Here is a 15,032-nt window from a genome sequence, read left to right as displayed (position 1 = left end):
GGTGTTGTCAGAATTGGTAACGATGCACCATGTTTGGTGAAAGGTAAAGGATCCATCTCACTAAATGGAAAGAGCAATGCAGATGATGTCTACTAGGTAGAAGGTCTTAAGCATAACATGTTGAGTGTTGCTCAACTAAATGATAAAGGACTTGTTCTGAAGTTCAAAGGTGGAGTCTGTAGTATAATTGGAAAGTGTGGTGAACTTATTGCCATCGGTAAGCAGACCAGAGGCAACTTATTTTAGTTGAATGCCAAGATAAGTCGTTGTCTAATGGCTAAGTTTGATGATAGTTGGATATGGCATAGGAGACTTTGTCATATGAACTTTGATAATATTGTAAAGGCTAGTAAGATCAAGCAATAAGAGGATTGCCTTTGCTGAACAAACTAGAGAATTCCTTGTGCAGAGAATGTCAACTTGGGAAGATGTCTTCCTCAACTTTCAAAGGTAAGTCTTTCTCAGCAGAAAACTTACTTGACCTTGTGCTTACTAATTTGTGTGGTCCTATGAAAACTAGAAGTATTCAGGGAGATAGGTATTTCATGATTCTTACTGATGATTGCTCAAGAATGATGTGGGTCACATTCTTGAAAGACAAGTCTGGGGTGTTTGGAAAGTTCAAAGCCTTTAGAGAATTAGTAGAGAAGGAAAGTGGTCAAAAGATAACATGCCTAAGAACTGATCAAGGAGGTGAATTCACTTCTGATGAATTCAACAAGTACTATGAAGATAACGGTATCAAGAGGCAGTTCTCAGCCCCAAGGACACCACAACAGAATGGCATAGCAGACAAGACTGTAGTTGAAGTGGCTAGAACAATGCCGATCCAAGGAAAGGTTGCTCACACTTTTTGGAGAGAAGCGGTGAGCACTACAGTCTATACTATGAACCGGGTACTCATCAAGAAAGGTAGAGTTAAAACTCCTTATGAGTATTGGATCAAGAAAACTCCCACTGTGAGTTACTTTAAAGTGTTTGGTAGTAAGTGCTATATCAAGAGAGGTGAGCATTTGAGAAAATTTGATGCTAAAATTGATGAAGGAATATTTTTGGGATATTCCATCAAGAGCAAAGCTCTCAAGTGCTACAACAATAGAACATAGAAAATTGTTGAGAGTATCAATGTCAGGGTTGATGAGTCCCCTAAGGAACCTAAGGAAACCTGCAGAGAAGAAGTGAAAGATGAACCGGGTATAGCCTTTTAGGAACCGGTTAAGAAAGAAACAAGTAAAGATCTCAATGTTCCTATACCGGTAGAAGCTGCAGAAGGAGAAGAAGAAGAGGTAAGTGAAGAAGAAGAAGAAAAGATAGCAGATCAAGCTAGAGTCATTCCTAGGTATGTGAAACTACATCATGATCCGAAGCAAATCATAGGAGATAAAGATGTAGGGATACTCACAAGAAGAAAAGTGAAAGAAAACTCTTGCATGATTTATGAATTAGAGCCCAAGACTTCCAAAGAAGCACTTACAGATGAAGATTGGATTAAAGTAATGGAATAAGAGCTAGACTAGATAGAAAAGAACGCAACATGGTCTTTGGTACCCAGACCAGAACACAAAAATGTCATAGGTACCAAATGGGTCTTCAGGAATAAGCTAAATGAAGAAGGCATAGTTATAAGGAACAAGGCAAGACTTGTATGCAAAGGATATGCTCAGGAGGAGGGAGAAGAGTATGGAGAAACTTTTGCTCTTGTGGCTAGACTAGAAGGTGTATGAATGATACTTACATTTGTAGCATTTAAGGGATTTAAGGTTTATCAGATGGATGTGAAGTCTGCATTTTTAAAATGGAATCCTAGAAGAGGAAGTGTATATTGAGCAACCGGAAGGGTTTGTCTTATCGGAAGATAGTAACATCGTGTGTAGATTACACAAAACCCTGTATGGATTGAAACAAGCACCTAGGGCATGGTATGAAAGGTTACACTCTTATCTTGTGAAGATTGGATTTCAGAGAACAAGTGAGGATAGCAACATCTACTTAAAATCTAAAGGTGATCAGATTTTGTTCTGTTAAGTATTTGTAGATGACATAATCTTTGGAGGAGATGATAAAATGAGTCATGCTTTTGTAGATGAAATGAAGAAAGAGTTTGAGATGTCTCTATTTGGAGAGATAAAATTCTTCATTCATTTACAGATTCAGCAAATGAAAGAGGGTATCTTTATTACCCAGTCCAAGTATGCCAAAGAGGTATTGAAGACCTTTGGCATGGAGGAGAGCAAACTGGTTGGTACACTGATGGTGACCGGTTGTAAACTGACTAAGGAAGATGATTCAGCATTGGTGAATGAGAAGGAGTACCGGTTAATGATCAGTAAGTTACACTATGTGGTGCACATCAGACCAGATATTGCTCATGCAGTAGACATAGTAGCTCATTTTCAGAAAAGTCCAAGAGAATCCCACTTGGTAGCTGTCAAGAGGATTCTTAGATATCTAAAAGGAACAATTGACTATGGATTGTGGTATCTATATAATGGTGACTATAACCTCAAAGTATATATCGATGTTGATTGGGCAAGTAATATGGATGAACGGAAGAGCACAACCGATGAAGCATTCTTTCTTGGTGGAAGACTAGTCTCATGGACAAGTAAGAAGCAGAGCTGTATTTCTCAGTCTACAGCTCAAGCAGAATATGTGGCAACATTTATGAACTGCACTCAAACAATCTGGATGAAACATGTATTGGAAGGTTTCAAAATACCTGTATCTAAACCGGTGAATATATTTTGTGACAACACAAGTGCAATAAATATTTCCAAGAATCCGGTATTGCATGCTAGAACTAAGCACATTGAGATTAAATATCACTTCTTGAGAGAGAAAGTTCAGAATAAGGAGGTTGTACTACAACATGTTTCCTGTAAGGAGCAACTAGCAGATATATTCACTAAGCCCTTACCAAATACTACATTTACCTATTTGAGAGGTGAATTAGGGGTTCTGCCCCTTCATGAAGTCAACTAAAGTTGTATGCTCCACATCAGTCAGGTACTACAATGTCAAATCTTTCTGGATTGATGTGTTGAAGGATGTTACTCCATAGAGGGAGCAACATAGTAGAGAATGGAAGCTTGTGTCTCCACTTTGGCATTGTTGTCAAAGGGGGAGAAGATATCTTATGTATGGGGAGAAGATATCTATTAATGCAAATACACTGGTCTATGATGTCTACAATTGCAATGCTACACTAAGTATTGCCATCAATGCCAAAGGGGGAGATTGTTGGCATATGATGAACCGACATGTTGATATGATGATAATGTATGTTGTCATTGATGTCAATAAATGTAAGTGAACCGGTATGCAGATTCAAAGAAGTTGGTGAACCGGTATGAAGAAATGCAGTGAATCGATGTCGGGGTTTCACTAAGTGTGACTATCGGTTGGTAGTCTTAGCTCTAGGGTTTCCGGTTTGGCAATCTAGCTTGTGCGATGCAACCGATGACACTCTGTGATGAGTTAGCTAAGAGATGAGGATGAGATCAAGGTGCCACATCAGCTTTGTGCATGTGAAGGATTTCCTTGAGGATCTTGCATGAGAAGATCGATTGCATTAAAAGTCTACCTCGGGAATGAACATTCTTCTTGGTGGTATGAGAAGAAAGCATGATGAGTTACTGATTCCCATGTGTGGTGAAGAATGAATGATGCAGATTGTCTTGTGATCTATTTGAGATTGCATTGCTCTATGCAAAGTGTTTGGATAGTCAGGATTGGACCGCCTGTATTGTAAACCTAAGATGCTTAGGGTTTAGAGTTTATGCTGCTGACCTAATTGTTGTCTATAAGGTCGATGATGTTTGTTATTGTAAGTTGTTGGCAAATGTTGTTTGTGTATCCGAGTGATGAGATACTTGTCAGACCAGTAAGAGAAAATTGCAAAGTGTGATTGCAGAAGTAGAGGAACTGAAAAGGTTTTGCCTTGGCATGTAGTGTTCTTATCAGATCAAAGTTTTACCTATTTTCTTCTAACAATTTCAACAGTTGGAAAATCCCTTTATCGGGTAGCTTTAATAGGCTTACTGTAAATCCTCTAACCAGGTGACTCAAGTTTATTTAGTTCTTTAAATCCTCTAACAAGGTAACCTTTAACAGGGTTTCAACCTTTAATAGGGTATATAGCCATCCCTTAACCGGGTGATCTTTAACAGGATCGGTTCCTAGCAGAACCTTATTGTAAAGTCTTTAACTGAACTAGGCTCCTAATAGAGCGAGCTTCAAAAGAGCTCAAAAACAAGATTGTGGTTATTCATCCCCACCTTGGTTTTTCCCATTTGGGTTTCCACGTGAAAAATCTATGTGTCATGTGTTGTGCATTTTTCATGCAATGATTAAGGGTTCTTTGTTTGAGTGATTATGCATGCAGAGTTATTAGGTTATGGTATTACTGTTACACCACATGCATATATTTATTGGTGAAGTTGTTATCAAGGATTGAATGTATTTGAAGTGTTCAAACTTATCAATTTATGTTGTTTGAAGTCTTACTGTGTTTAACTGGTATTGCTATGGTTAAGTTTAGTAATGAAGACAACCGGTTGGTATTGCTTTAACTTGAAAAGTTGTTGAGAAAGTTTTTGTCTATATTGATTCACCCCCCCCTCTCAATACTAGTTAGGGAATCTATTGTTCATCATTATTCATCATTAAATACATGTTGGTGGATTTGAATTTCGTCATGGGCCAACATCGAGGGAGTTTCCCACCTGAGGCACAACCAACAGTGCAACCCTAGGAAGGGTCCTACCCAAAAATAGGGTAGGGACAAGGGTGCCACACCCCTATACTACCCCTTTCTCTAGGATAGAGTGCAGACAGGGTGATGCAGAGGCCAAGGAAGAAGTTGTTTACGCAAGTTGAGCAATCTTCAATCTTTGATCGGGCTAGAGGATTCAAATTCGCATGTGTGAGGACCCTAATGCAGTCAAAAATTGCTAGGGTCACAATTTTATGACAATACATTTAGCCCCCACTTTAGCAGGAATATAAGCATACACCAATACTGCCAGTAAAGTTCAAGGAAACAAGATTGAAAAACTTTTACTACGTCAAGGAGGCAAGATGCGCCAAGCCCCCAGTGGTTTTAAGATCTTATGACTTCGATTGACAAAGTAAAAGGGAAGATCGGGAAGGGGAGAACCATGACTACAAGTAGACAAGTTCCCTTCACTATGAGTCATGAAAGCAAGGATACTAAAGATTACAAAGCAAAATAAAGTTCACTAAGTAATTCTAAGCATCACAAGAAGGAAAGTATGAGTGGAGTGTATGCCCCCATGTTAAAGCAATCGCACACGCCTTATCAAGGGTGATTTATTTAAGGTAGGATACACCCAAAAGTAATAAGGAAGGGAGCTCATTATTGCAAGGATTTAGCCCCCAATCGAGGAATAAACCCAAGGAAAATGAACACAAAACATGATGTACTGTCACTTTCCTCGTGGTCAGTATGTTGTATGATAACTTATGTGTATCATGTATGTAGATGCATATAATAATCTTCATTACCTAAAGAAGGACACTACCTTAGAAGAAAGGGAAGAGAGGATGTCTTTTGAGTCAACATGAAAGAGACCAGAAAAAGATCTCAATGCTTTGCATCATCTCCAAGTAGACATTAAGGGAACAATAGAAGAATAGGGCTACACATAGAAGAATGGTCACAAAGAGCAAGAAAGGAGAGAGAGAGAGATCTGCATTGCTAGTATTGCTAATCTAGCATGACATCTGCCTCTTGATCTTGCTAATCACTATTTTGGGAAGGTGAGCAACATGCCAGAGGAGTGACATCAAGCACAACAGATGGAGCTATCACAAGATCCAAACAAGGACTATGCTCATGTTGTAAGTCACTTTGTTTGATTCAAGGAACTAGGATTAGGGTTTGTGAAAACTCATTCGATAAATTCTTGTCCACATCAACATACTCATACTCAATATCATAAGAATTAGGAGTTATGTTTCCATTATGAATAACATTTTCACCCATTTCTTCATCAAATTTTAGAGAAAGAGGAGAAAGAACACGAATAGGAGTAAAACCATCACATGTTTTATGCAACTTATGATTTGGAGATGTTGGTTGATCATCTTGCATAGGAGAAAAGGGAGTCATGTAAATTATCAGAGTCTGAGGAGATTGAGTATTTTGAGGGATAGTTTCATGAGCTCAAACATGGTGTCTTTGTCGGCGTTCTCTTGCACAATGATTATGTCAAGTCTTAGTGGAAGGCTGAGAAGGAGGAGGAACACTTGAAAAAGTAGGAACGTTTCTCTCATTGATAGTGGAAGGTTTAGGTTGAGGTCTTTTTGGTTGAACAATAGGAGAAGTAGGCCTCTTCTCTCGATAAGAGGAAGGAGGTGGAACTGAGCCATAGAAAGGAGGAATATTAGGTGTAGGAAGGAGACTAGGTCCATCATGAGGAGGAGGTATAGGTCTAACCTTAGGAATAATATTGGTGTTCTCCTTAAGAGAAGGTAAAGTCATATCCATAGGTGTAGGTGGATGATCTTCCTTAGGAGGGAGATTAGTTCTATCTGAGAGAGGAATAACCTCATGTTGAAGAATAATAGGAATCTCAATTGTTGGGGATCTAGGTTGACTTAAGGATAATATCATATCACTCTTCCATTTTTTATAAGATTGAAAAAGAGCACCGCTCCTTGATGGAAGAGATTGAAATTGTTTAGGCCAAAAGAGATCAATAGGAATGCCAGGGTCTTTCAGATGGACGAAATAAGCTATGGTTCATGGTTATGATTTCTCCATTGTGAGTAAATTTAAGACACTTGTGGATTGGAGAAGCAATAGCCTTCATGGAAGATAGCCAAGGATGGCCCAACTTCACACTGAATTGCTCAGAAGAAGGTATGATAACAAAGTCAACATCCATGGATTTAGCATGAACTTCAACAAGAAGGGTGATAGAGCCAATGGTAGGACAAGAGAAGCCATCAAATAAATTCACAACCACATTAGAAGCATCATATATTGGTTTATGAAATCATAAAGTGAAAAGATACTCTTCAGTTATGACATTAACCATGCAAGAGGGATCAATCAGGGCACCACGACAAGGGACATCCTTAACCTTTGCAACTATGTATAAAGGGCCATTAGGTGCTCGAATGGTCTCACTGTGGTAAAATGTAATACAAGGATCCTTAGGAAAATCTTGTGTTTCTACCATATTAACCAAGTTTGGAGCCATAAAGGTGAATTCTTCATAAGAGAGAGAATTAGGCATAATCTCAATAACGTTAGAGGTATGAGATGGCAAGGGATCAGTGAAAATCTTAAGATTTTGATTAGGAGGAGTTACTAATTTATTCCCTTCATCATTCACACCTGCCATATATATAGTATTATTATCAATCAAGTCTTGAATCTTATTCTTCAATGCAAAACATTTTTTAGTATCATGACCAGATTGACGATGAAATTGGCAAAAATAATTGTTATCAAAATAAGGGGATGCAAGTTTGGAAGGATCAATTTGTTTTATAGGAGGAAGTTTGATAACATTTCTGTGCAACAACTAAGACATAATACTATGTAAAGATTCATTCAAAGGAGTAAACTATATTTCTCTTTGGAAAAAATTAGAAATAGAAGGCACACCTGTTGTAGCATTCACATTGTTGTTGTTGATTGGATCATTGAACTTGATGAAGCTTTTTCTTGGTTTGAACTTCGAAAACGGTTGTTGAACACTCTCCCCGTTATCACTTGGAGCCATAGGAGTGGATTGCTCCATTTGACTCACAACCAGTTGATAATTGTGGAGTGTTGCGCACAACTGTGGAAAGGAAGTAAACTCAAAAAAAAGAAGCTTTTCCCTGATATCTTTTTGTAAATTAGAAATAAAAATTCTTTGAATATCATTATCATGCACATGAAAAGAAATTTGAGCACACAAATGCTTATATCTACCAATGAAATCAATCACTTTTTCTTTAACACCTTGTTTACAATGCATTAAACCAGTCAAAGTGATTTTAGGACCAATGTTGTTTTGAAATTGTTGGATGAAAGCATTTGCTAGTTGTTAAAAGGAAGTGATAGAATAAGAAGGCAGAGAGCAATACCATTGTAAGGCCTTATCTCTTAGTGTTCTTGTAAACAGTTTTGTAATTAATCATTGATCATAAGCAAAATCAGTACACAAGGTTTGAAATGTTTTGACATGCGTAAGAGGATCACCTTTTTCATTATAGAGTTCTAATTGAGGGATCTCCACATGTTTAGGTGGCACATATTTAACAATATCAAGAGAAAGTGGGCTCGCAACATCAAATATGGGCACACTAAACTTAGATTGACTCATGGAAGCAATTTGTTGATGTAAAGAAGACACGGTTTGAGCAAGATTGTTAATTGTCATTTCGGTAGAAGAATGGATGCTAGACATAGGTGATTGAGAAGGTGGTGTGATGTTATTGAAAGAAGGCATGGACTAAGAATAAGGTGGTGGGACATTATGATAAGTAGGTATGGGTGATGATTGGGTAAGAAAAGGGACACTTAAAGGAGGAATAAAGTTGTTGAAGGAATTGCCCCCTTGTGTCACACTAATTGGTTGAGGAATAATATGAATATTAATGGAAGCCATAGGTAATGATGAAGGATTAAATGAAGAAGAGGGATTTCCCCCATGACCCATGGTTGTAGGAATGACATTTTGAGTTGAAGTAGCCATGATGTTAGATGTGAAAGTAGGAATACTAGTCATAGGATTAGTCAAAGAAATAGAAGAATTGACTTGTGTTGAAGGTTGTGAATAACCTAGGGTTTCGACACAACTCTTGATAGGAATGAAATTAGAATCAACAATATGTGCAATTCCACACAATATATCAATTCCATTCTTATCACTTTGAAGCATGTGTTTAAGACCTTCAATTAATGGAAGAGCTTCACTATTAGGGTATTCTTGGGACATCCATTGTTGAAAGCTATCAAATTGATTGTCCAATGTATAAAGTTGATCTAAAGAAACCCTAGTTAAAGCTTCTTCTTCATCATGGGATCCATCAATCAGGTGAATAGGCACATGATTAGGATGGGAAGAATTAGCATGATCCTCATTAAAGAAGTCACCCAAATCAAGCTCCATCTCCTCGGTAATTAAACCTTGGCAAGCCTTAGTTCTAATGATTCATCTAATGAGGATAGGATAGGTAGGACTAATAGTGGTAAAACTCATACACTAGAGGGAAAATTTGAATTTTGAATTGTGGAACAAAGCTTGCAAAATTGGTTAATGCAAAATGTAAGAAAATAATGATTACACAATTTGAACTTTGTTGAGAGAAGAGGATGACACAATGTCCAAAAGTGAAAGGAAATTGGAAATTTAAAATTAGGGCCAAGGGAAGACCACTTAATTTTAAAATCAGGGCAGACTATAATTAACCTCTTAATTTTAAAAAAAATCTTGAAATTTGAAATGTTGAAGTTGGGAGGTATTTTCAATTCTAGAGGGATCAAAAATTGATAAAATAAGCCAATCTTCTGGATTTAGGCTATTAAATACAATCATAATAGTCTCCCGAAATTTTAGGAAAAAGCCAAGTACTGTGGCAGGAACGCACATGGTTTGACCAATTTTTTTCAAAATTTTCAAGGATGGATATTAGGATGATTTTAAAGCTAACCCCCCAAAATTGGCAAATTTTACGATCTCTAGATGGGCAAAATGAAGGCGCAAATGTGAAAATAGGACCCTATTAGGTTTTTGAAGAAAAAGAGGAATTGAATTGCAATTTTGAAAAAGGTTAAACCTAATGGATACGGACACCTTGGAAAATGTTTAGAAATCTGAATGTAAATAAAATTGATTTGAAATTCACACAAAATCTAATTAATTTTAAAAATTAGGGTTTGATGACCTAACCACTTAATTTTGAAATTTGAATTGTATGATTACAGACAAATCTAAGAACAATCAAAAATCTGAAAACTAAAATAGAAATCCAATTTTTGCACAAGTTCAAGATAATTTTTGAAAATTATGGTTTTAACAAGTAACCTCTTAATTTTATAAATTATAATTATAAATTGAATAAGACAATGAGGAAATTGAATTTGACAAACAAAACAATTTTCAGATCTAAGATAACCACAATCAATTTTTACAAATCACAAGTTCAATTTGAATTTTAAAAACTAGGGTTTTTAATGAATTAACCACTAAGTTTGCAGAAATTTGAAACTTGTAAATGAAAAATATACAATTTTGTTCAAAGGAAAGCATGCAAGATGTCGGGTTCACCAAAATGTAATGGTGGGAAAATGGTGAATGACAGAACAAGAAGAAAACTACCCTTTCCCTCAAAGAGATGAGAATTTTGCTATTGATTACCATTCAAGCACTTTTCACCATGTTACATTAGAAAGAGGATAGGATAATTCACTAGATTCAATCTCTCCACACAAAGATGGTAGATTGAATTCTGAATGAATTGAGAATGCTAAGTTGATCCCCTATTTCTTGTTTGATTTGGAAATGAAATATATTCAAATATTGTAATGCAGTTATTAGTAAAGAAAGGAAATATTGCTTCTGTCTATAGTTTAAACACAAAATAAATAAATAGATTTTTAGAGTGAATATTAATATTGCATCACATCTATTGTTTATGGATTAAATAGATTTTTTTTAATAGTTAGTTGCAGTTGTTAAAAAAAAATATCACTATCATATTTTTCCTATTCTGAAAATGCATGTGTAGAGAAAAAAGTTAGGAAATATTGTAAATCTAGTTATAGTTAACATAAAGAAAAAAAGGAAACTATATGTTATTAAAAGAGGACAAAATCTACTCTATTATGTTATTTAAGAAGATCCTACTGTTAAACTTGACAGAAACACAATTAAAACAAGAAATACACACACACACACACACACACACACACACACACACACATATATGTATATGTATATATATATATATACATGTATATATATATATATATATATATATGTATATGTATATATATATACATGTGTGTGTGTGTGTATATATATATATATATATACATATATATATATATATATATATATACATATATATATATACATATATATATATATATATATACATATATATATATATATATATACATATATATATATATATATATATATATATATATATATTCATTGTAATGAGTATGCCTAATGTTTTAAAACCTACGTCTAAACTCTGGTATTTATCCTTAAACAAAATGAATAACACATTTTCTGCATTAAAGTCAAAATACATAGATTTTAAAAAAACAAAAAACTATGAGAAATCTTGAAATTAAGGAAATGTTCATTTATTCTAAGTATTCTGATCATACCATATTTAAATCATGAGAACAATTTGTTGTTAAAAGGAAAATACTCATGTATATATATTAAAAAAAAACATATTTTAATGCTTTGTTGATCCTAATTGTAAATTTGACAACTATAATTCTTCTTCGTTTCCATGTAAACTCGGGTCACTTTAGTGTGAATGGTTCCTCATATATTTGGATGTATTCGTAAAAAAAAAAGGAATATACGTGAATTCCCAAAGTTCACCCAAGCTTTAAAAGTCATAATTGTACTTCACACTATGATGGTGAAGGGTCACAAATCATGTTTTTGAGAAAATCGAGAAACTCTTTGTATTTGTATTTGCATTCCTATGAACATTTTCAAAGTAAAGGATATGATTCAAAGTAACATGTTGACTTCTAAACTTCAAGTTAAATGATCCCTCGAATTGCCAATAAATGAATGATAATATTGTATTGTCTTGGATTGCTATTGGCATTTTCAAAGAGTTTAAAGTAAAACATGATCATCAACGGTCTAAGCTGGTAGTTGACCAAGTATTAGCGGCAGGTTAGTAGAATAATCAAAGCGCCCATATCCACCAAGTTCAGAAAGTGAGGTGATTGTTACCGCTGAGTTAGGGAATAACATAAGTGATCGATATGTTTCTTCACGCAAGGTTTAAACATTGACATCTTCTTCATCGGTGAGTTGGCCAACTTTAACAAGTTACCAAACATTTCTCATCGACAAGATGTGAGTATTTCAAAACACAACATCTTCCCCTTGAACGTCCATCTGGCGGATTGAATACACCACGTGGCTTGTGAAGGATAGCAAAATCAGTTTTATAACTACTTCCACTGTTTGCTTTGCATGCCGATAAAGATGCATGCTATCGTGCCCCCTAACTCCACTTGCACTTGCAAATGTCAAAGATGAAGTATTATGTTTCGATGTGTATTTTGCAGATTATCGATGATATGCAAGACAAGAGAATGTATGTCGTGCGTGTCTGTTTACATGAGCATTGCATGAATCCTCTGACTCGGTGAAATAGACAGTTTGATCGAAATAATCTTAAAGAAATGGTTGTCATTCTCAGCACATGAATGTTATTGTTGCGCGATGTAAATATGTTGATAAGAGTTTGAGAAAAGTGTAGTGTGTATTCCGCCACCTTAGGCGATATTATTTCTCCTTACCCATCGATGATATTACTTGCAGCATTCTAGAGAAGATGTCATATTAAAGATATCTGCTATAGGCAGAGGGTTCTCCAAATGTAAAGAATGGATATGCATGATTACTTTCTGCACTGGCAGAGTAATGTGTTATAAAAGAGCTTTAAAGACTTCTTTGTGATTAAAGAGGAACTTATGTAAGTTTTAGTTCAAATCGATATCATTCGTGCATTGAAGAATACTGGGTCAGTTTACTTCAAAACCTATGCTCGCTATCTCAAGGAACTTTAAATATGCTATAAGTATTCTTCCCAAATATAGATTGAAGGAGGAGTTGTGTTAGATATCATGAAATATGGAGAATGAGAGATATGATTTGTTTAATAAACTATCCCAAAGAAACGTAATGCAATGATTCTAATAGTAGCACGGTGTTGTTTTAAATGATCTTTCAAGCTTTCAACCCTATGGGATAAGAGGGAGTCAAGAGATATTTTTAAACATTGTTTACAAATATCCAATTTGCTGCAATTGGTAATAAAAAGACGCTTTAGAACTTCTTAGTATAAGAATCTGCAAAACACATCATCATGAAATACAAGGTTCAAGAGTATGAGTATGCCCCGATGATCACCACCATGATTCCAGAGGTTCATGATACCAAGATTGGGCACATAAATTTGCAGGAGATCAAAAAGTTCTTCATGGAAGGTGACAGATCAAAGTTGTCTTGTAGAGTGGCAGAAAGCGGCTTGATTGAAGCAACATGTTTTCCCATATCAATTCATTGTACAGATTTGGTACTGGAATGCTCAAAAAGATATAATCCAGATGCAAGAGAGATAAGAGCTACAGATGGATCCTTAATGGCCAAACTTGATGGAATTTCAATAGCTATTACTCTTCGTTTGCCATATAAGGAAAAGTTCACTCACATCGATAAGCAAAAAGCTTACAAATACTTTAGCGATAATAGAAGCAAATGCCTCAACAATCTGGCTAAAGAATGGATGGTTGCACCATGAGGAGGATAGTCTCAGCTTCCAAAAACACTCCATTGTTCTCTTTTCATCAAAGAAATTTGCTACTTGATATCTTACTCCATAGAGTGACAGGAAGTCCTGATTCCACTGAGTTGGAAATGTGGATGTACCTCTTCATAATAGTCATCTCTACCGGTAAGCAATTCATTGACTGGGACCATTTCATCAGCAACTGCATACATGACCAATTAGTGCACTTCAAAACAAGTCAACGCTTCCATATGACCTCTTACTTGATATATACTATTGCTAATTTGAGGTCATGGCCAGGGTTAAGTACTAATGGTGTCCTGAATAGAGAAACTCAAGTTTACCATTATTACAAGCAATTGCAACTTGAGGAAAGCTTTGTGTATTTCAGGCGGGTGAATGATGCTTTCATAATGTGGGCAGTAAGGTTATTACAAGGAGACATTGCCACCAGAATATCAAAGGAAGCCGCTAAATTGATAAAGAAATATGGAACTTTCTTCATCCAGTTTCTGAGATTTACCTATCTTCGAGTAGGAGGATTTGAAGGTTATCCACACAAGCTATCCAGATATGTTGATGATAAGCTCATTTTAGTTGAGCTTTGTTGGCAATTGGTTTGAGTTCAAAAGAAATGTAGAGATAGAAAGAATAAAGGGGTAGCCTTTCCCATTTATCTCAGGCACTATAGATGTGATTCAAGTTCAAGAGCAGATGAGACAGAAAAAGCTTTATCCAAGGTCAACTTGTATGCATATCAGATGAGATTTCCTTTTGATAGTAAGGATTATGTCAAGAACAGCTTAAAGTTAGGACCTGGCTATTTTCATTTTCCTAATCTTGAAGACTTTTGGGAGGATTGTGAAGATGAGTTCGAGGTTAGAAAAAGAGATTGGACAAGGTTGACTTTGAAGCAAATGAATGATTTCAAGATGGATTGGACCATAGAAGGCATTGAAGATGATGGATCTGATTTGATTGATCCTATCTATTTTGAGCAAGTCTAGTCCCAGCCACTTCCCAACTTGAATTGGGCAGATCCAGAAATGAGAGATGTCAGAGGAAGAACAAGTTTTGTAATCAAGAATTCTGAAGCCTAGATTAAGAAGAAGATTACTCAAATGACTGCTACCAGACCAACAAAGGAAACTCCAAGAAGGAAAGGAAGTCAGCTTGAGAGCTCTACGTCACTGCATTCTTCCCATAGTCCAGCTAGGGATACTCCTTCTTACCAGAATACTCAAGGAAGTGATGGAGATGAAGACCCTCCAAGGAGGAACAATCTTCCAAGCACATGTGGTGATGAACCCCGACAAAAGAGGAAGAAATCCAGAACAAAAGACATAGAAGAAAATTCTATTGCAAGTCAAGTAAAGGATCAAGTTCTAGTGGAAATTTTGGATGACACAAGATTTGATGATGGAATGCATTCCATATCTCCCTCAATTCCTATTGAATCCCTACGACAAGAAGCACAACAAAATACTTTAGTCATGGATTCATCATTT

This window comes from Cryptomeria japonica, chromosome 11, assembly GCF_030272615.1.
Source record: "Cryptomeria japonica chromosome 11, Sugi_1.0, whole genome shotgun sequence".
Taxonomy (NCBI): domain Eukaryota; kingdom Viridiplantae; phylum Streptophyta; class Pinopsida; order Cupressales; family Cupressaceae; genus Cryptomeria; species Cryptomeria japonica.
Note: the sequence above shows the minus strand (reverse complement) of the source record.